General features: G+C 43.1%; 1 protein-coding gene and 2 long non-coding RNA genes across 21 annotated transcripts in view; 2 read left to right on the forward strand and 1 right to left on the reverse strand.

Annotated features, from left to right (window-relative positions):
- PRKCB (protein kinase C beta) overlaps positions 1 to 20,618 on the forward strand; it is a 382,335-nt gene that overhangs the window by 20,480 nt on the left and 341,237 nt on the right.
- The window catches only part of LOC144338128 (uncharacterized), a 177,841-nt gene that overhangs the window by 16,020 nt on the left and 141,203 nt on the right, over positions 1 to 20,618 (reverse strand). The gene's annotated exons all lie outside the window — the stretch shown is intronic.
- LOC144338126 (uncharacterized) lies at positions 14,211 to 20,143 on the forward strand. Its single transcript, XR_013411967.1, has 2 exons — positions 14,211 to 15,073; positions 18,514 to 20,143. It is a non-coding gene; the product is annotated as an uncharacterized LOC144338126 (long non-coding RNA).

Below are 20,618 nucleotides of genomic sequence, written 5' to 3' on the forward strand. Positions count from 1 at the left end.
GAACACCATAAAGAAAGTGGAACAGAAAACATCACAGTGCGTCACTCTCAGGAAGGGTAGTATCGTTTTATTAAACTTTTTTTTTTTTTTTTGAGAAAGAGTCTTTGTCTGTCGCACAGGCTGGAGCGCAGTGGTACAATCATAGCTGACTGCATCTTCAACCTCCCAGTCTCAAGAGATCCTCCCACTTCATTGTCATGAGTAGCTGGGACCAGAGTCACATGCCATCATGCCTGGCTAATTTCTAAAAATTTTTGTAGAGATAGGGTCTTCCTGTGTTGCTCAGGCTAGTCTCAAACTCCTGAGCTCAAACAGTCCTCCTACCTTGGCTTCCCAAAGTACTGGGATTATAGGCATGAGCCTCATACAATTTTTATTTGATATATACATATATAGGCAGGAGTGAACTGTGTCAAAATGTAAAATGTGTCTCTTACTGCAAGTAACTGTCAATGTAGTTTGAATATCACTGTGAGATATATAGAGAAGAAGCTCTGGGGGCTCATGAACTTGGTCCATGGACTGTTGAGGCATTTTTTTAAAAAAAATCTTTAGAGATGATATAAATGTAGTGCTTTGAATTCTTTATAATTAGAAGTTTTATTCTTACCCCATCACCATATCCCAAGATCATCTTTATTATCATCTTTGAGCTTTAACATATCACAGGCAAAAGTTATTTTTCCAAATAGAATTTTAAGTATGGTATAAGAGGTTTTTAGAAATGGCATGATTGGTTTTGGCAGAACTGCCTGGCCTGACCTGTCACTTGGGCGAAGTGTCAGAGAGCTGTGTCGAGTGCTGGCAGAGAGCTGTCCCTCTCCCGCAGAGAGAAGGAGCTGCTTATCCTGGGGGATAATGTGGGTTGAGAAAGAAGTGTTTTATGAGCAGAATCAGCACAGAGGGAGGGAGGAGGAGGTGTTTAGGGGCTGCAGAGAGCCGCCGGAAGATGTGGGAACAGTATGCCAGCACGGAGGTGGGTCGGATCCCCATGGTGGGACTTTGCTGAGGGTTGCCTCCAGCTGAGACTTCCAAGGGCTGGGATTCAGTGTGTGTTTATGTTCTCTGGTGTCCCTGATAGGTGGGGGCCCACATGACAGCTGGCCTCACTGTGTTTCCCTTCTGGCCATCTCTGGTTTGGGGCCCAAGGGCCATAGGGGGGCCAGGGCACTCCAGATGGGATGAAAAGTCAAGTCCAAGAAAAAATTGAAATCTGGGCTAGGCTTGTCCCTGCTTGAGGATGTGTGTGTGTGTGTGTGTGTGCGTGTACACACGCACATCTGCAGTCCCTAGAAGGATCTCTATTCATTGGACAGAGAGGCCAAGGGAATTTTCCATTTCCTGGATGTCTTCAAAGATTTCAAATGCCATTAACTTGAGCTGACATTTATTGAGTACTCACTCAGTGACTGGTACTGATCTAAGTACTTTACATATATTATTTAATCCTCACAACAGCCCTGTGTGGTTGCTGCTGTTATTATTGCCATTTTATGCTGAGAAAACAGCACAAAGAAGTGAGAAATTTTTCCAAAGTTACAGTTAGGATTCTAACATGGACTTGGTTTTAGGATTGTGTAGCTTCAGAATTGATGGTGATAATGACGATGATGCTGATGATGAAGGCAGCTAATATTTGAGTGCTTGCAATGAGCTGGGCATTTTCACAGACTTTATCCCTTTGAATCTTTACCTTCTACTAAGATTTGTTGTTATTCTTATCCCTGTTATAGATAAGAAAGCAAGCTTAGAGAAGATTAAGCACTCGCTTAAGTAACTGCAGAGTGTAGATTGAATTCAGATCCATTCGAGTCAGATTCTCTGTTCCCAGCCACCAAGGTAAAAGGCTCAGGGGGTTTGGGGGTCATAGAGGAGCACCCTGGCGAGGAAGATCCCATAATAGTGGCAGAATGGCAACCAGGAAGGATCTGGCATACGGGATGGTAATAAGGCCCATCTCTCATGGCCAGGAAAGTGTGCCTGCCACAGCAGTGAATGAAACTGGCAACATTTGACAGGAAGGGAAATTCTCTAGTGGGAGGAATACTTCCATCAAACGTTTTTTTTTTTTTTTTTTTCCAGTGGGGGAGTTTGCACATGTGTAGATTTTTTTAGCCATAGCCTTGAATAAGGAATTCAGAAAGTGGCTTCTAGTTTGAGGTCTTTCTTTTTTCTTTTTCCTTTTTTTTTTTTTCTGCCACGTGATCACAGTGGGCTGATTTCTTCATGCCTAAGTTACCAGGCTGGGAGGACAGGCTGAGAACTATGAAAGCTGTTGAGTCGTTTGGAAGGAAGAGGGTTACATACAGCAGGCACTTCCATGAAATAGCACTTCCCTGAAGAGCTGCACTAATTTATTGAGGCACCGAGCTGGATGCTTCACACGCATGATCTCATTGAATGTCCACAGCACCCTAGGAGGTTAGTCTCATTATTAACTTCATGAAGTGACAGAGGCTTAGAGACATTAAATAGCTTCCAGACTGGGGAACGTAGTGAAACCCAGTCTCTGCAAAGAATAAAATAAATGAGCTAGGCGTGGTGGCTCGTGCTTATAGTCACAGCTACTTAGGAGGCTGAGGTGGGAGAATCCCTTGAGCCTGGGAGGGTTGAGGCTATAGTGAACTTTGATGGCACCACTGCACTCCAGCCTGCATGACAGAGTGAGACCCTCTCTCTAAACAAACAAATCCCAGGAGACATTAAGTAACTTGCCCCGGTCTCTAAGCTAAGTAGTTGAAGAGGGCAACAAACCCAGGTGGTCTGAGGCTTGAAGGTCCAGGTTCAGCTATTCCACCAGTATCCCTGGTTAGTCTTTGGCCAGGGCACAGAAGGTGGCGTATCAAGTTGTGGGGTCTGATTTGGAAAGTGTGAGATCCCTTATTTGTATCTTTTCCAAAGTCCACTCAGAAGAGAGTAGTGTAAAAGGAGTGATAGCACAGCGTGGTGTGGCTGGCGTAGTCAGCCACCGTCTGATGGGCAGGGGGAAGTACAGGCTGCTTTCTGTCCTCAAGCAGCCCCTGAACTTGTAGGCCAGACTCATAAATTACACGTTGGTAACTCAGTGTGATGTGAGCTGTAATGGTGGAGAGAAATGCCAGGAGCAGCTCACTTCTCAGGGGCCTGGGGAGGCTGCACGAAGGAGCCTGAGTTCTCAGTTGGGTTTTGAGGCAGAGGAAGCAGTGAAAGAGAGAGGAAGAATGTCACTGAGGTGCGGGGAGAAGCAAGAGAGAGAAGACACTTGGCAAGAAGAAGTAGTTGAAGTACCTGGGGGATGTTTAGCTCAAATAATAGAAAATTTGGAGGAGGCAGAGAAAAGGGAGGAAACTTTAAAAGCAGGAGAGAAAGACCTCCAGGTTCCCAAAGGGAGCATGGCACTTCTTAAGGGGGTGAGGCTGACAGCATTGGTGGGAGAGAGACAGAGAGAGAGAGAGAGAGAGAGATCAAGGAAGGGAAGGACCCATTGAGGGGAGAGCACAGGTGAAAATGAGAAGTGGTGGGAAAATGGGTGGGAAATAAATGAAGTTTTGAGGCCATTTGAGAAATCTTGCTTGGTGGTTTCTATTTTCTTTGCGAAGCAGAAAAAAAGAGGAATTAGACAGACCTGCATTCAAATCTCGTGACCCCAGGCAAATTTCTTATCCTTAGCTTCTTCATTTTGAAAAAGGGTTGAATGATAATAGGACCTACCTAATACAGTTGTCAGGATCAAATATGATAGTGCTTGTGTTAAGATGCAGTGGCACCCTGGCACATAGTACCAAGGAAAGTACTATGAATGTTGTCAGCTGTTGAGGGAGTCCGGGTTTGGGTGCTTGATACATAGAAATATCATGAATAGCCGCAGAGAATCCAAGAAGAAGAGAAAGTTTGGGGGAGAAGATAGAGAATTATGCGTTGGGTATGTTGGGGATGAGGTGCCTGTGCTATATCCAGGTGTAGGTGCCCAAAGGGGCAACTGGGAGTCATGAGAAGTCAGGGATAGAGGTAAGTGTTTGGGAGTTATTAATACAGGGGTATATTTTTTAAATATCTGAAGTATGTTACTGGTGGCACTCAAAGATTTTTAATGATGTAAGGTATTCAACAACATGGAACTACATAGTTTTAAAAAAATTCTCTTTTAGGCCGTGTGTGGTGACTCACGCCTGTAATCCCAGCACTTTGAAAGGCCAAGGTGGGTGGATTAGTTGAGGTCAGGAATTCGAGACCAGCCTGGTGAACAGGGTGAAATCTCATCTCTACTAAAAAAATACAACAACAACAACAGCAGCAACAACAACAACAACAACAACAACAACAAACCGGGCATGGTGGTGTGTGCCTGTAGTCCCAGCTACTCAGGAGGCTGAGGCAGGAGAATTGCTTGAACCCGGAGTCAGAGGTTGCAGTGAGCCGAGATCACGCCACTGTACTCCAGCCTAGGCAACAGAGCAAGACTCAGTATCAAAAAAAAAATCGTTTTTTCTTTTCATTCTTCAGGTTAAGGAGAGTGTCTTAGTTTGGTGGTATCATGTCCTAAACATCTTTCTAATGCATGCAAATCTCCCTTTTAAACTAAAAGAATGAAGCAGTCTCAGACTCAGAGCTATGTACCTGCTAGAATTTAATAATTTAAATTTTCATTGTGTTCTTCATACTCACCTTCTATTTATAGCAGGTGTTACTAGCTCTCCAATTCTGGAGGTTGTTTCAGATAGGATGCATTGGTTTTTTTTTTTTTTTTTTTTTGAGACAAGGTCTTGCTTTGTCACCCAGGCTGGAGTGCAGTGGTGCAAACACAGCTCACTGCAGGCTCAACCTTCCAGGCTCAAGCAAACCTCCCGCTTCAGCCTACTGGGTAGCTGGGACTGCAGGCATGTGCCAGCATTTCCAGCTAATTATTTCATTTTTTATAGAAACAGGGTCTCACTGTGTTTCCCAGGTTGGTCTTGAATTTGGGCTCACGTAATTCTCCCACCTCAGCCTCCTAAAGTGCTGGAATTACAGGCATGAGCCACCACACTTGGCCTGCTTTGGTTCTTAAAAACAGAATACCTGGTGAGCCTAACAAGGAGGCAGGTGGTTCCAGGGTTGGTTTAATCAAAGACTTAACATTGTCATGAAGTGTCTCTCAGTTATTTGCTCTGTCATCCTCAAAATGTGATCAGTGTCTCCCTTCTTGGTCCCAAGAAGGCTGTGATAGCTCCCAGAATCATGTACTCACCGGGCAAAGCAGGAAGGAAGGGGACATAGGACAAAGGATTTGTATTTAAGTACTTCATGTCACACCTGCATGTGATGCTTGGAGCTATGGCAGCTATATTTTGACCATGAGGGACAAGGCTGGCAGACTGTAAATGGCAGTGTAAAAAGAGGGAGAGGATCTGTCTCCTTCACAATGTCCTTGAGTCCCTGAATTCACTAACCTTGATACAGCCTTCTCTCTTGAAATATTGTTTTGTTAGATAATTCTCTTACTGCTTAAAACATCTCAAGGTGGGTTTTCTCTTCTTTCCAGTAGAATGCGTTGAAATCTCACACAATTTGAGATTATTGCCCCAACCTACTCTGAATCATTACTCCTCCCCCATTTTTCCTGGTTGATTAGCTTTTCTCTTGAGATTGTGTCTTATCTTCCTGGTGTTTTGTATGTCGGGTAATTTTGGGTTGTATCCTGGACACTAAGTGTTGTGCTGTGGAGACTCTGGATTCTTTCGTATTTCTCTGAAAAGCATTGATGTTTTTGTTTTAATATGCCATTGACTTGGTTGGACAGTAGACTATCTCTGGGACATCAGCTCAGATGTCAGTTCTGTTTTTTATTTTATCCTTGAGTCTTCTTTGGGACTGCCCCATGCATGCATGGTTCAAGACTCAGCCAGACATTTGGGTGGGGTTTAGACATAGAATTTGGGGCTTTTCTCTCTTGGCTGTCTCTATTATTGAATTCCTTCCTCACTTTCCAGAAGCCGGGGGTGAACTGAAACCTGTCCTCTGGTTCTGTACACCAGAAAGATTTGGGGCTTCATATTGAAGTGTTAGCTACCATTCAGTGAAGGCAGCTTGTGTTCAGGGGAAAAGTTGTAAAATGACCATTCGCTTCTTCCAAGTTTCAACCTCTCTGCAGAATCTGCTTTCTTTTGTTCGCTTTCCAGTAATTTCAGGAAAATTTTTTTTTTTTTCATTGAGAGTTTTTACTTGTTACCTATGGAAAGGTTGGGTCTAGCTGAAGCTTGCTTGCCCATAACAGAAACGAGCCTCTTTTCTGTCTAACACGTGGGAAAACTAATGCCCAGAGAGGTGAAGTCATTTTCCCAATTGTCAGAGGTGACTCCATCTTGAGTAAGGGCTAGGAAAATACAACCGGGACTTGCTGGACTGCATTCCCAGAAAGAAAGGTAGTTCTAGCCTCTAGATGTTTACAGTTAAGGAAACAGATTAATAATGTTTACGAAACAGACCCAGGCTTGAGAGTGTCCAGATATCCCAATATCTTGAGAACAAAGGCATTCCTAATTTTGCTTTAAAGATAATAATATTGATTCTTGCAAAATATAGTAATTAAGAAAATTAATCCTTTATCACAAACCCTTGTAGCACAGCACATCTCTCCATGATCTTTTAAATCATATATGTGATTTATATATATGATCATATACTATATATAATATATATGATCATATAATCATATATATACACACACACCCACACACACAAATATTTTACCTAGGGTGGACGTGCTCCTTCTCTTACTTTTAGGAACCCCCTACTCTGTCCATGGAGTAGCTGTTCTTTCATCACTTTACTTTCTTAATAAACTTGCTTTTGCTTTGCACTGCAGACTCACCCTGAATTCTTTCTTGTGCAAGGTCCAAGAACCCTCCTTGGGGTCTGGATCAGGACTCCTTTCCTGTAATACAATGTCACAGAGCTCTTAAGTGGCAGAACTTGGGACCAAACTTAGGCTGCTGCACCCAATGTCCCAGCTCCTCTGCCCTATCCAGCTGTGGATTTGTGCCTTGAAATAGAATTGCATTTTGCATGCAGTTTCATTTTGGCATGGAAAGTGTCTATACTGTGAATGCTGTGAATGTAACTGTAGCAGCCCCAAAGCTGAGCTGGGCAGTTTTATGGCAGCCTAGAGCCAGTCTTGTCCCTTCCGATCAGGGATCCTGGACTGGCTCCTTTATTAAAATTGGAAGTAGTAGATAATGTTCCAGGCAGAGTTTTGGATAGAAACTATCTGTCAGCACCAAGAACATACCTGATTATTATTTATTTGGTAATCTTTTTGCCAAAGTAAAAGTCAGTAGTAAGTTGTGGTTAAAAGAGAGGAAGTTCAGAGTTCAGTACGTTATTTCTCTCTCTCTCTCTCTCTTTTTGTTTAAATAAAAGAGGAAGTTACTGCTCTTATTTTTGTACCAGCTGTCAGTAATGGGTGCAGAGTAAAATCTTAGCTAAGCTGAGGTCAAACTTCAAAACTTAGTAATAAGGATCTCCCTTGTTCCTTTGTAGGGCCACTAGCATGAAGGTTCTGACTCTTAACCCATAGAGCCACAGAAAAGAATCCTAGGAAACTCATAATTTTATTTATTTTAGGAACAGAAATGGTCCCCTCCAAAGTAGAGTCATTTCTATTTCTTTCCTAAACACTGTCTCTGCTCAGTGAGCTCTCTCACCCTCAGGTACTGTGTTTCAGGCTTCTTGCTATATTACTAGAAGTATCCCCACCTTTGAGATTAAGAAAAAATATTCATTGCCAGGCACAGTGGCTCACGCCTGTAATCCTAGCCTTTTGGGAAGCTGAGGCGGGAATCTTGAGACCAGCCAGGGCAGTATATATAGTGAGACCTCATCTTGAAAAAAAATTATTGAGCTCCTACTGTATACTGGGGTTACAGCAGTAAGCAAGAGAGCCCTTGCTCCTCATGTAACCTACAGATAATAAACAAGATTATAAACAAACAAAAGAGGAGATCGTTCTAGATTATGATAAGTGATGGAAAAGAAAAAAAACCGTATCTACTTCTTACAGCAGAAACCTGTGTTGGGAATTGCTGTGATCAAACAGGAAATGGAGGGTGGAGTTTGCTTCTGTATCCCTCCATCCCTGAGTGGAGGCTGGGTGCTTCTCATGACCAGCGCCTCTGAGATTTCTTTCTTTCTTTTTTTTTTTTTTTTAAATTTATATTAGATTAAGGGAGTACATGTGCAGGTTTGTTACATGGATATGGAGCGTGATGCTAAGGTTTGGCTTCTATCGATTGCACCACCCAAATAGTGAACCTAGCATCTGATGGGTAGTGTTTTGATCCCCTTTCCCCCATGCCCTCTCCCTCTTGAAGTCCCTAGTGTCTGTTGTTTCCATCTTTATGGCCCCGTGTACCCAATGTTTAGTTCCCACTTAGAAGCGAGAACATGCGGTATTTGGTTTTCTGTTTCTGCATTAATTTGCTTAGTATAATGGCCTCCAGCTGCATCCATGTTGCTGCAAAGGACACGATCCAAATAAGCACAATCAGAAATGGCCAAGGTGACATTATGACTGATCCCACAGAAACACAGGAGATCTTCAGGGTTGACCGTGAACACCTCTATGCACACAAGTTAGAAAATCTAGAGGAAATGGGTACATTTCCTTTGCACACAACCTCCCAAGATTGAACCAGGAAGATACGGAAATCAGGATTTATTTTCTATTTTGTTTTGTGTGTGTGGATCCTGTGGGACAGGATCTCATTCTGTCACTCAGACTGAAGTACAGTGGCACAATCACACCTGACAGCGACCCCGACCTCCTGGGCTCAGGTGATCCTCCCACCTCAGCCTCCAGGGCAGCTGGAACTACAGGCATGTACCACGACGCCCGGCATATATATATGTATGTGTGTATATGTGTATATATATATATAAAATACAATTTTATATATAAATGTATATCTATTTTTGTAGAAATGGGGTTTTGCCATGTTGTGCAGGCTGAAATTGAGATTTCCTAATGTAAGAAACAGAGGATGAATCAGAAGGGGCTCTTCTTGGGCTGGTCGCTGTATTTCATCAGGTGCCTCTGTGTTGGACACTTACTTCCCTCCATTGCATAGACTGGATCCTTTATGCTTAGCATAGACCCTGCCCTTTGGGATGCAAGGAGCTGAGTGAAGGTTCTGGGACAGTAGGCTTAAGCCCAGAAGAGGAAGGCCTCTCTCTGGATGTCATGCTAGAGCCTGCCCCTTAGTCTTTGTGTTTCCACTCTCCATCCTCCTCTTCCGGAGTTCAGAACCCCTTCCTGGCCAAATTGCCCCCAGGTTCTATGGGATCCTGTGGGATTCTATCCTTTGAGTCTTCCCCACCCTTCAAGTACTTCCTGTCTTTTCACACGTAAGTGAAAGTAGGATAAGAACTTGATTGATTGTAAATTGCCTGCATTAGAAAATGTTAATTATCACCCCTGGGAAGGGATTAATCCTTTAGGTCTCTAGGTTACTAGACTAGCAAAAGCCAGGTTTGCCTTGGTTGACTATTTTTTTCTGACAGTAAAGAGAAAACATGAGGGGAGGTAGAAGCCTCAGTCATGGGGTAATCATTATGGCCATGTTTATCCCCATACACGTATCTTCTGCTGATTCTGGAGTCAGGTAGATTTTGTGACCCAGCATAGATGACATAGTGAGATTGTCCTGCTGTGTTAAAAAATTTAAGTTCATAAGAGATGCATAAATACAATCTCATTAGGATAAATTACACATCATAGATAAGATCGAAGACCTTCTGACTCTTTTGACATCTCAATTTAGTCCCCTCTACCTTCCCCAGAAGCGACTATTGTTTGTAAGTTTGGTGTCTCTTTTAGAACTCTGTAGCATTCCAAAGTCTGAACTTTCTCCCATGCATATGGCCACTTTCCTGTTGATGAACATTTAGATTATTTTTTGGAGAGGTTGTGTCTGTTACAGACAGCATGGCAATGAGCATCTTTCTACACATCTCATCAATATGCAAGTGTTTCTCATGTTCCTCGGAAGTATAATGGCTTGGCCCTGGGGTATACACGATTCAGCTTTTAATAGATTTTGCCAAATGTTCTCCAGAGTAGCTGGACCATTGTACACTCCCACCAGCAGTGTGTGTTTTCATCTCACTGCATCTTTCCCAGACATGATATTATCAGGCCTTAACACTTTTGCCAATCTGATGGGAGAAAAATGGCATTTAATTTTGATGATCTTTTTTTTTTTTTTTTTTTTTTTTTTGAGACAGAGTCTCGCTCTGTTGCTCAGGCTGGAGTGCCATGGCACAATCTCGGCTCTGCAACTTCCGCCTCCCAGGTTCAAGCGATTCTCCTGTCTTAGCCTCCTGAGTAGCTGGGATTACTGCCACCTCACCTGGCTGAGTTTTTTGTATTTTTAGTAGAGACGGGGTTTCGCCATGTTGGCCAGGTTGGTCTTGAACTCCTGACCTCAGGTGATCCACTGGCCTCGGCCTCCCAAAGTGCTGGGATTACAGGCATGAGCCACTACTCCCAGCCACCTCTTCTTACTAGTGAGACTGAGTATCTTTTTACATATTTATTGGACAATTGTATTTCAACTTCTATGAATGTCTCCCTTCCCACTTTTTTACATTTTCTTTTTTTTTTTTTTTTTTTTTTTTTTTTTTGGAGACGGAGTCTCGCTCTGTCGCCCAGGCTGGAGTGCAGTGGCCGGATCTCAGCTCACTGCAAGCCCCGCCTCCCGGGTTCACGCCATTCTCCTGCCTCAGCCTCCCGAGTAGCTGGGACTACAGGCGCCCGCCACCTCGCCCGGCTAGTTTTTTGTATTTTTTAGTAGAGACGGGGTTTCACTGTGTTAGCCAGGATGGTCTCGATCTCCTGACCTCGTGATCCGCCCGTCTCGGCCTCCCAAAGTGCTGGGATTACAGGCTTGAGCCACCGCGCCTGGCCTTTTTTTACATTTTCATATTGATTTGTAATAATTTTTATTTCAATCTACTAGACACTGATCCTTTGCTCGTTGTTTGTGTTTGTGTTGTCTGTTTTCATCAAGTCCTGGGTTCTGTTTCACGTTAGTGCCTGGAATGACAGACTCCCTCCCTTATTATTGGTCTAGCTGTTGAAGCCTAACAAAGTGTTTCCAAACAATTCATTATTCCCACTTTAAGGATGTGAAAACTGAAGCTCAGGGTCACAACTTGTGCAGTCTTGGGTAGACTTTGAAAGTCTGAGCAGACTTACAAGTAGACCAAACTGCTGTGAACCACACAGGGAGGTGATTATTGCTAACTTTTCACTGTTAACCAAACACTTCCGCTTGGTGCCTCTAGAGAGAAGTCTTTAATTATTCATCTCTTTCCAAGTAATTGGTGACAAGTCCTTCAGCTGGGAGATGGAACCAACTTGTTTGCTAAAAGCATCCATCACACGTAAAACAGGAGATCCAGCTCCAAAGAATGGTAGATGGAGATCTTCCCCTAAGGGTTTGTTTTCTGAAGATCTCCTTATACACTGACCTCAGCCTTTTGCTGAAATATCCTTGTGAACTGAAGGCTGAAAAAACCAACGTAGCCATGGTCCACATCCATTTATCACTTTCAGAAATGGCCCCTGCACTTTGTATTTCTTCAGGTCCTGCAAAAAGAATCGAAAATCCTTTACAGATAGAGGCAAGGTCAGGCCATCCCTGTGGGATTCCCAGGGAGCAGTGCACTGACCCATTTTACAGAATGGGAAACAAAAAAATAAAACTCAGACTTAGACAGCTGGCATAAGCAAGGACTTCCCTATTCCGGGTACCAAATGTTGATTTGAAATGTTTGAACTTTTCTTCTCTGGGACATGTACTGGGCATTAGTAAGAATTTCTATTTATTGAGCATTTATTTGGGCCAGGCAGATGATAAGTTATACACATTAATTATCGTATCTGATTTTCACGATGACGTATCAGTTACATAATTGATGGTCTGCATTTTCTGGATAAATAACCTGAGGCTCAGTTATTTGAGTTGCTCAAGGTGATGTAACAAGTAAATGGCAGAGCCATGATTTAAATACCAAAATGCATGCTCTTAATCACCACATTAATGTTTTGATGTCAATTAATAGAACCATTTCCCCTCCATTTTCTCGTTAGTTTCAGAACTGGTAAGAGCTTGTCTAATAAGATTTTTATAAAGTGGTGACATGAATGGCTTGTGGGGATGGAGACTGGGGCCGGCTGGCAAGGGTACCCATCTCACACGAAGCATCAGGTCCCCTTGGGTTTGTTTTTGGCTGATTACAATCTTGGATCAAACTTTTCAGCACAGCTTGTCTCCCAAGAACTTTCTAATGTTGGTTTGAGCTTCCCTGAATGAATCTCAGAAAATAAGAAAGGGAGAGAGAACGCCTGTGCATTGAGCTTGACCCATTTCACAGATGCAGAAATAGAAGTGAAGTGACTTTCCCAGGGTCACTGGTGGATTGTATTATTGTCTCAATTATTTGCTCCCACCTCATACAAGGATTACACATTTCACACATGGCTATGTGATATACGTGTCTACTTGCAGAAGGGGCACACTTTCCTTCCCACTGATGTGGAGCACTGGCCAATGGAATGTGAACAGACACAATCTACTCTGCATCTAAACAGAGGCTTTAAGAAGCTATTGTGTGGTTTAGCCATTGTTCTTCCCACCTCTGCCACAAGACCAAGAAAGGGCTGTTGCCTCAGCTGTGTCCTGGGATGGAAAAGACACAGGGAGTAGAACCACAGAGCTACAGACAACTGCAGTGACGTGTAGCATGAGCAAGAGCTAAACTTTTTTCAATATTATAAGTCACCAGAATTTTGGGGTTCCTTGTTATTGCAGACTTACCTACCAAAAGCTGACTAATACAGTCATATAGCCAGTAACTTGGCTAAGCTGGAACTTGAGCCATGTTGAACTACCGATCCTATCCATGTTCTTTTCCTCATTTCAGTCTTCTTTAATATTCCATTCTGACTTACATCATATTTTCTGTGTCTGCGTGCTGTCTGTCCTTTTTTCTTTTGAATAAATCTTTTTCTATCAAAGATATAGTATAGGAAAAAAATTTTCTTTAAATAGTCTGTTTTTTTCATTTCAACCCATTTATTTTAAAGGAAACTTTATCATCATATGAATAGAAAGACAGTGTCACCACAAATAATTCATAACTATAAGCAGTGGCTCATGCCTGTAATCCCAGCACTTTGGGAGGCCGAGGCGGGTGGATCACCTAAGGTCAGGAGTTTGAAACCAGCCTGACCAACGTGGTGACACCCCATCTCTACTAAAAATACAAAAATTAGCCAGGTGTGGTGGCAGAGACCTGTAATCCCAGTTACTTGGGAGGCTGAGGCAGAAGAATCACTTGAACCCGGGAGGCAGAGGTTGCAGTGAGCCAAGATCATGCCATTGCACTCCAGCCTGGGCAACAGAGTGAGACTCTGTCTCAAAATAAATAAATAAATAAATAAATAAATAAATAAATAAATAAGTATTTAAACAATATTATGAAGTTCTAGCTAGGTACTGTTGGCAGACAAGAATCTGATTTTGAAATATCATCTCTCTTTGTTCCAAAAAGGAGTTTGGCAAATATTAGAATAGTGTTCAAAACATATAAGCACCAAACAAATACTTTCTCCTTTGATAAATCAGGAAGATTAAAAAAGAATCAGAAGAACAATTTCTTCCTAATATGGTTTGGCATGATGAGTGTCATTTGTATTCCATCTAAAATTCTTTCAGATATCACCAATGGGTGATATGCTCATTACAATGGGGGGTGTCCCTTTCTTTAGTTCATGTGTAATAACTGGAAACATGTATATAGCATGTGGTATGTGCCAGGTACTCTTCAAGATACTTTGCTTATTTAATCTATTATCAGGTAAGGAAACAGAGGCTTGGAGAGGTTAAACAGCTTCTCCTAGCTAGAAAGAGGCAGAATTCGGACTTCAAGTCAGGTCTGTTTGATTCCACAGGCAACATCCTAAAGCAGAGGTTCCTTCTAACTGCTCACTTGGGACTTTTAAATGAAGCCATTAGATACTTCACTTCCTTGTAGAGTGCCAGAGTGGTTCCTGCTTCAGGGCATCAGCCTGGGGCCACGTCAGGAGCTACCTGCAGTTAGGTTGATTAGGACCCTGGCAGGGCTGTCAGGTACAGCCACAAAGCAGGCTGTTTCTGACTGTGTTCCCACACTTTCTCGGGCATCCACCCTAGGTGTATGAATTTGCTTCTACTTTATAACAAACTACCTCTAAACTGCACGCTAGTCTACAGATCAGCTGGGCAGTGCTGTTGATCTCGGCTGAGCTTGCTCGTGTGTCTTTGGTCAGCTAGCAGGTTATCTGGCGCCTGGTTGATTTAGTATGGCTTCACTTGCGCATCTGGCACTTGCATGTGTGTTAGCCGGAGCAATAGGGGGCCTGGACCCCATGGGTCTCCTCTTCCAGCAGGCCACTTGGACTTATTCACAGGGCAGATGGGCACAGTTCAAAGGGTCTGAAAACACAATCGTTCTGCAGGATGAGCTTTGGAACTGGTGCACCGTCTCTTCTACTGCATTCTGCATACTGGCCCTAAACAAGTCCCAAGCCATCCCAGATTCAAGATGTGGGGGGATAAGCTGTACCTCTTATGGAGAGAGAGACATAGCAAGGGCGTGGCTCTAGGGAGGAATGAAGGGTGGTCAAGCGCAGCCTGCTATGCTGGTTCCTTCACCAGCCTCTCGGTTACATGAGCCAATAGGCTGAATCATAGTCATCTTTCTCTCCCCATGCCTGGCTCATGAAGGATTTGCCTGCCCAGCAGATACCGTGGAATGAACGTGTGCTCCAGCCACTCTGCCTTCTCTCTCTTCTTTGACTTCTGTAAGCTTGTTCCTGCTCCTGTCCCCCTCTGTCTCTGTTCCTCAGGATCATGGCATTAGTCAGATCCTTCTCATCATTTTCATTTTAGCTCCAGTATCACCTCTTTGAGCCTTCCCTGACTACCCTTCCAGATTCTCTAATCCCATCACCTTATTTTTTTTATCTTTTCTTTTCTTTTTTCGTCCTATTTATTTATTTATTTGAGACGGAGTCTCACTGTGTTGCCCAGGATGGAATACAGGGGCACAGTCTCAGCTCACTGCAACCTCCGCCTCCTGGGTTCAGGAGATTCTCCTGTTTCAGCCTCCCGAGTAGTTGTGATTACAGGCATGTGCCACCATGCCTGGCTAATTTTTGTATTTTTAGTAGAGGCAGGGTTTCATCATGTTGGTCTGGCTGGTCTCGAACTCCTGACCTCAGGCGATCTGCCTAACTCAGCCTCCCAAAGTTATACAGGGTCTTTAAAAAAAATCTTTTCATAGCATCTGTAACTATTTAAAATATTAGTTTGACTTCCTCTACTAGAATGTAAGCTTTGGGAGAGCGAGGTCCTTGCCTGTCTTGTTCTCTGTTACTTCTCTAGCTCCCAGAATGGTGGCTGGCACTCAGGGGGTGCCCGACACACATAATTGTCAAGAACATGCTACATCAAGCCCTGAGTGGCTTTGCCACGGCTCTTCTTGCGACTGCAGGCCTTGGTGCCAGCAGCCACCCCAGTTCCAAGAAATGGTCTCTTGCTGGCCAACTTAGCAGGAAGAACTGGCAGGGTTCCCGTTACAGCACTTCTAGGTGGCTGCTTTTCCCTGAGTCCATGTGGCTTCTCCATGTCTCTCTGTTGGAGTCACAAGTGGTGGAAATTCACTTAGGCCAACTTAGACCAAGAAGTGGAATATTAATAGTTAAATGTCAGTCTGGGCAACATAGCAAGACTTCGTCTTTCCAAAAATTTTTTAAAAATATTAGCTGGTGTGGTCGCGTGCATCTGTAGTCCCACCTACTCGGGGGCGTGTGGTGGGAGGATCGCTTGAGCTCAGGAGTTGGAAGCTGCAGTGAACTATGATCATGCCACTGCACTCCAGCCTGGATGACAGGGCAAGACCCTGTCTCTTAAAAAAAAAAATAAATAAATAAATAAATAAATAAAAGTTAAATATACAGTCTCTGGAGGTGTCCTGTTTGGATTCAGATTCTGCCTCTGCCACTTCCTAGCTGGGCCACGTTTAGGAAGTTACTTACCCTCTCTGTGCCTCAGTTTTTCACCTACAAAAATAGGGCAGAGTATAAATATATGAACTACCTCACAGGGTTGTCAGGAAAACTAAATTTCATGTATGGAAAGCACTGATTGCTGAGCAGATGGTGAGCATCTCTGAGTGGGAGCTCCTGATGCCATTATTATTATTATTATTATTATTGGAGGTTATCATTTGTGATTGAAGAACAGGAACTTCAGCTGGGCTTCAGGAGCAACTGGATAGAAAAATGGAAGACTTGGCCCGGCGTGATGGCTCATGCCTATAATCCCAGCACTTTGGGAGGCCGAGGTGGGCAGATCATCAGAGGTTAGGAGTTCAAGACCAGCCTGACCAACATGGTGAAACCCTGACTCTACTAAAAAAAAGAAAAGGAAAAAAAATTAGGTAGGTGTGGTGGCAGACGCCTGTAATCCCAGCACTTTGGGAAGTCGAGGTGGGTGGATCACTTGAGGTCAGAAGTCTGAGACCAGGCTGGCCAACATGGTGAAACTCCATCTCTACTTAAAGAAAAAAAAAAAAAAAAAAAAGGTAGCTGAGTGTGGTGGCAGGCGCCTGTAATCCCAGCTACTTGGAAGGAGGCTGAGGCAGGAGAATTGCTTGAACCTGGGAGGTGGAGGTTGCAGTGAGCTGAAATCATGCCACTGCACTCCAGCCTGGGCAACAGAGTGAAACTCTGTCTCAAACAAAACAAAACAAAAAACAAACCAAACAAACAAACAAAAAAAGGAAGACTTAATCGGGAATGCAGGCAGCTGTGCGATTTCAGCTTCTCTTTGTTTTTGGACCACCGTGGGTTTTCTGGTTCTTCTTTGGTTCCTGCAGGTCTGCCTTTCTCCTTTCTCTGTTGACGGTCTTTCCTGGCCTTTGTTTGCAATGGGTCAACCATGTGCTTTCTGGCCATACTTCACACTTACTTCCCAACTGGGACAGATAGCATTTCTTAAGTCTAATTCCAAACTTCTGGGATAATCTGATTGGCCTTCCTTGGGTCAGAAGCCAGTGGATAGGGATGTGAAAGATGCTATAGCTGGGCTCCACCCTTGTAGGTGAGAGGAGCAGTTTCAGGAAAGTCTGCCAGGGATGGGCTGAGACCTTAAGAGATGTCAGCTAGGCTTAGCCCCTGTCAGTATATCTGCTTCTTGGTCCCGCTCTTCATCCTGCTTTTCAGGGTTTTCAAACATATACTCCTACGCAGTCTCATGAAAATTATTATTTTAAAAATACCCTTTAGCACATTTACCTCTAATGATACTAGATTGTTGCTTTCTGCCTCTGTAAATCACTCGGTCATTTCCTCATCTTATATTTGGCTGTCATGAATGTGGAAATCTCACAGAACCCTTGAATTTCAAAGTTGGAAGGGAAAATTGCTTGTCTATGCTCGTAAAAAATACACACCTACACCCACGTACTCATGTATTTACTAAAATAGTATTAGGCTAAATATTCGGTTGTACAACTTTCTGATTTCACTAACAATGTCTGTCTTTCCATGTCAGAAGAGATAGACATTTGAAAAAACGGCAGCGTAGGATTTTGTTCTATGGATGAGCCAAAAGTTCTTTCACCTGTCCACAAGTTTCCACCTTGTTCATGTGCCTTATAAATCATAAATTCTGAAATCTCATGTAACATGTCAGCCAGATTCTGCCTATCACTGAGTAGCGATGAACCATCACATCTCATGTTCTAGATTTGGGGTCACAATTTCAAATTCCTACAGGGGCCAGGCAACTGTCTTAGATATGTGAAACATCCTAGATATAAGAAATGCCTGTAAATGAAACCTTAAGAGTTTTTATAAGCATACAAAGAAGTATGTAATATTTTGAAACATACTTATTTTTCGGTATACCCACACAGGCCTAGCATTACCAGATTATTCTCTCTCGTTTTTTTTGCCCCAAGAGAGGCAGGAAATTAGTATACTTATGGGAGCTTTCCTAATTTTGAAGTGTTGGTAAGTTGATTATTTTTAAAAAACTAAAAACCAACTTGCAGGCCAAACAAAATGTGGGCCACCAATGTGTAATCACTGATGTAGATAATGTACTTCAATTAATCTAAAATCATTAACTATTTTTTGGCAGTCCCCTCAGACTGCTGACTCACTGAGCTTTTCATCTAATGAAATCCTTAAGTGATTCACAAATACTTAATCTTAATCTGAAAACCTCTTAATCTAACTTGTGTTCCTGGACTTGTAAATTGGGTTTCTGGACCTTAATACTTGCTCATGTTAAATCCATTCTGTTACTTATGTTTAAGGTCCTACATCTGTCTTCCAGCCTGGTCACCCACCTTTTCAGCCATATGTTGTTTTTGAATTCAACTCATTTGATTCCTTTCTCTCTGTTCTTTTTTTTGTTTTTGTTTTGTTTTTTTTTGAGACAGGGTCTTGCTCTGTTGCCCAGGCTGGAGTATAGGGCATGATCAGGACTCAATGCAACCTCGACTTCCTGAGCTCAAACGATCCTCCTGCCTCAGCCCCTGCAAGTGGCTGGGACTACAGGCGTATGCCACCACACCCGGCTAATTTTTTTGAATTTTAGTAGAGATGAGGTCTCACTATGTTGCCCTGGCTGGTCTTGAACTCCTGAGCTCAAGTGGTACTCCCAGCTCAGTCTCCCAAAGTGCTAGGATTACAAGTGTGAACCACCACGCCCAGCCTCTCTGTGTCTTATGATAAAAAAAAAAATACTGGATGAGACAAGACTGAGGATGAAGACCCAGGGCCCATTTTTAGCAGAGCTTACCAGCAGGTGTCCAAGGACCAAATTTCCCTTCCTAGACATGTTTTGCTTCAACTAAAAAGAGTTAAATATATATATATGTGTGTATATATGTGTGATATACATATACATGTGTGTATATGTATATGACCCGTATTTAAAAATAGGATAATTTCATAACGAAATACCTGTATTAGGTATCTTTTGAAAAAGCATCATCACTGACAGCCCAAGTCTGCATTCCTTCATGGCACTAGGGCTAGAACTGAGAAGTAGCTGACTTTTTGGGATAGATATAGGATCTTCTAGTCACCCTGTATGCCTCATTTTACGTGACTGCCCTGGCCCCATAGGCGTTTATGTTTGCCACTCTTTCAGACGTCCCTCTAAGGTTGACATACATTCATTGATTGATCAACTCATTTACGCACGCATGCAGTCATTTTTTTGGACCCCTGTCTATGTGCTCTGCACAATGTGAGGTGTGGGATATAATGGTGACCAAGACAGATGCCAACCACTCACTCACAGATCCCACAGCCTACCAGGGAAGCCAGATATGGAACAATTATATACGTGATTTTACTTGTAAGTGCCACAAAGGCAAATTGCATTAAGCAGTGCCATTTGGCTGTGGAAGTTTAGCTTGTCACTAATCCACCAAACTGTCTGAGAAGACAGTATATTTTCCGTCATTCCCAAAAGACTATTGCAAGCAACATTGAGGAATGCTTTGTTAAACTCCAGGGATATATTCCACATCACACTTCCCCCGTCCACCAGATTAGCAACTGTCCAAGGACAAAACAAAACACACACTAAAAAGGAAATGGGGTTAGGCTGATATGCCTCTCTCTCCTTATGCTGGTTCTTTTGTCTGCAGAAGCCACGGTTTCTTTTTCTTTTTGAAAAACAGAATGACATTTGCGTACCTCTGTGCGTTTCTCTTTCTCCAGTATTCTTCTGGGATCCTAGGCAGTGTGGTTTGGTGATTTCACTGGTGAGATCTCTTGGAGCCCTGGAATGCAATTCGTCTGGGCCAGAAGAGTTGAACTAATTTAAGGACATCTAGGTGCTTCATTGATGTATTTGCTCTGCTCTGTTCCTTCAAAATACGACTACTCAAAACAATGTTCAGCTGGGGAAAGTGGTTAACACTAGAATTTTCTTTTTTTTCTGAGAGCTAAGTGATAGGGAAGGTGGATGGAGGAAACATACCCTTCCAAAATCCTTTAGTTAGAATCCTTTGGTTGCAAGTAACATAAATGAACTCTGATTAACGTAAGCAAAAATGAATTTATTAGAAGGATATGGGGGGGGGGTGGCGGACAGAGATGTGAAGGAAAAGATGAAGAAGTAGACTTTAGAAGGTTCTGGAACCAAAGAAATTCTGGGGATCTAGGAAGCAGGGACTAATGACCTTTTCCTTCAGGACACCACAGATGGGGTGAATAACTGTAAAAGATGCAAATTTCCCAGCCTGGGCAACATAGTGAAACCCCATCCTTAGAAAAAAAAAAAAAAAAAAAGACCAGGCATGGTGGCTTACGCCTGTAATCCCAGCACTTTGGGAGACCAAGGCGGGCAGATCACCTGAGGTCTGGAGTTTGAGACCAGCCTGACCAACATGGAGGAACCCCGTCTCTACTAAAAATACAAAATTAGCCAGGCGTGGTGACTTATGCCTGTAATCCCAGCTACTCCAGAGGCTGAGGCAGGAGAATGGCTTGAACCCAGGAGGCGGAGGTTACTGTGAGCTGAGATCGC

Source organism: Macaca mulatta, chromosome 20 (assembly GCF_049350105.2).
Source record: "Macaca mulatta isolate MMU2019108-1 chromosome 20, T2T-MMU8v2.0, whole genome shotgun sequence".
Lineage (NCBI taxonomy): Eukaryota > Metazoa > Chordata > Mammalia > Primates > Cercopithecidae > Macaca > Macaca mulatta.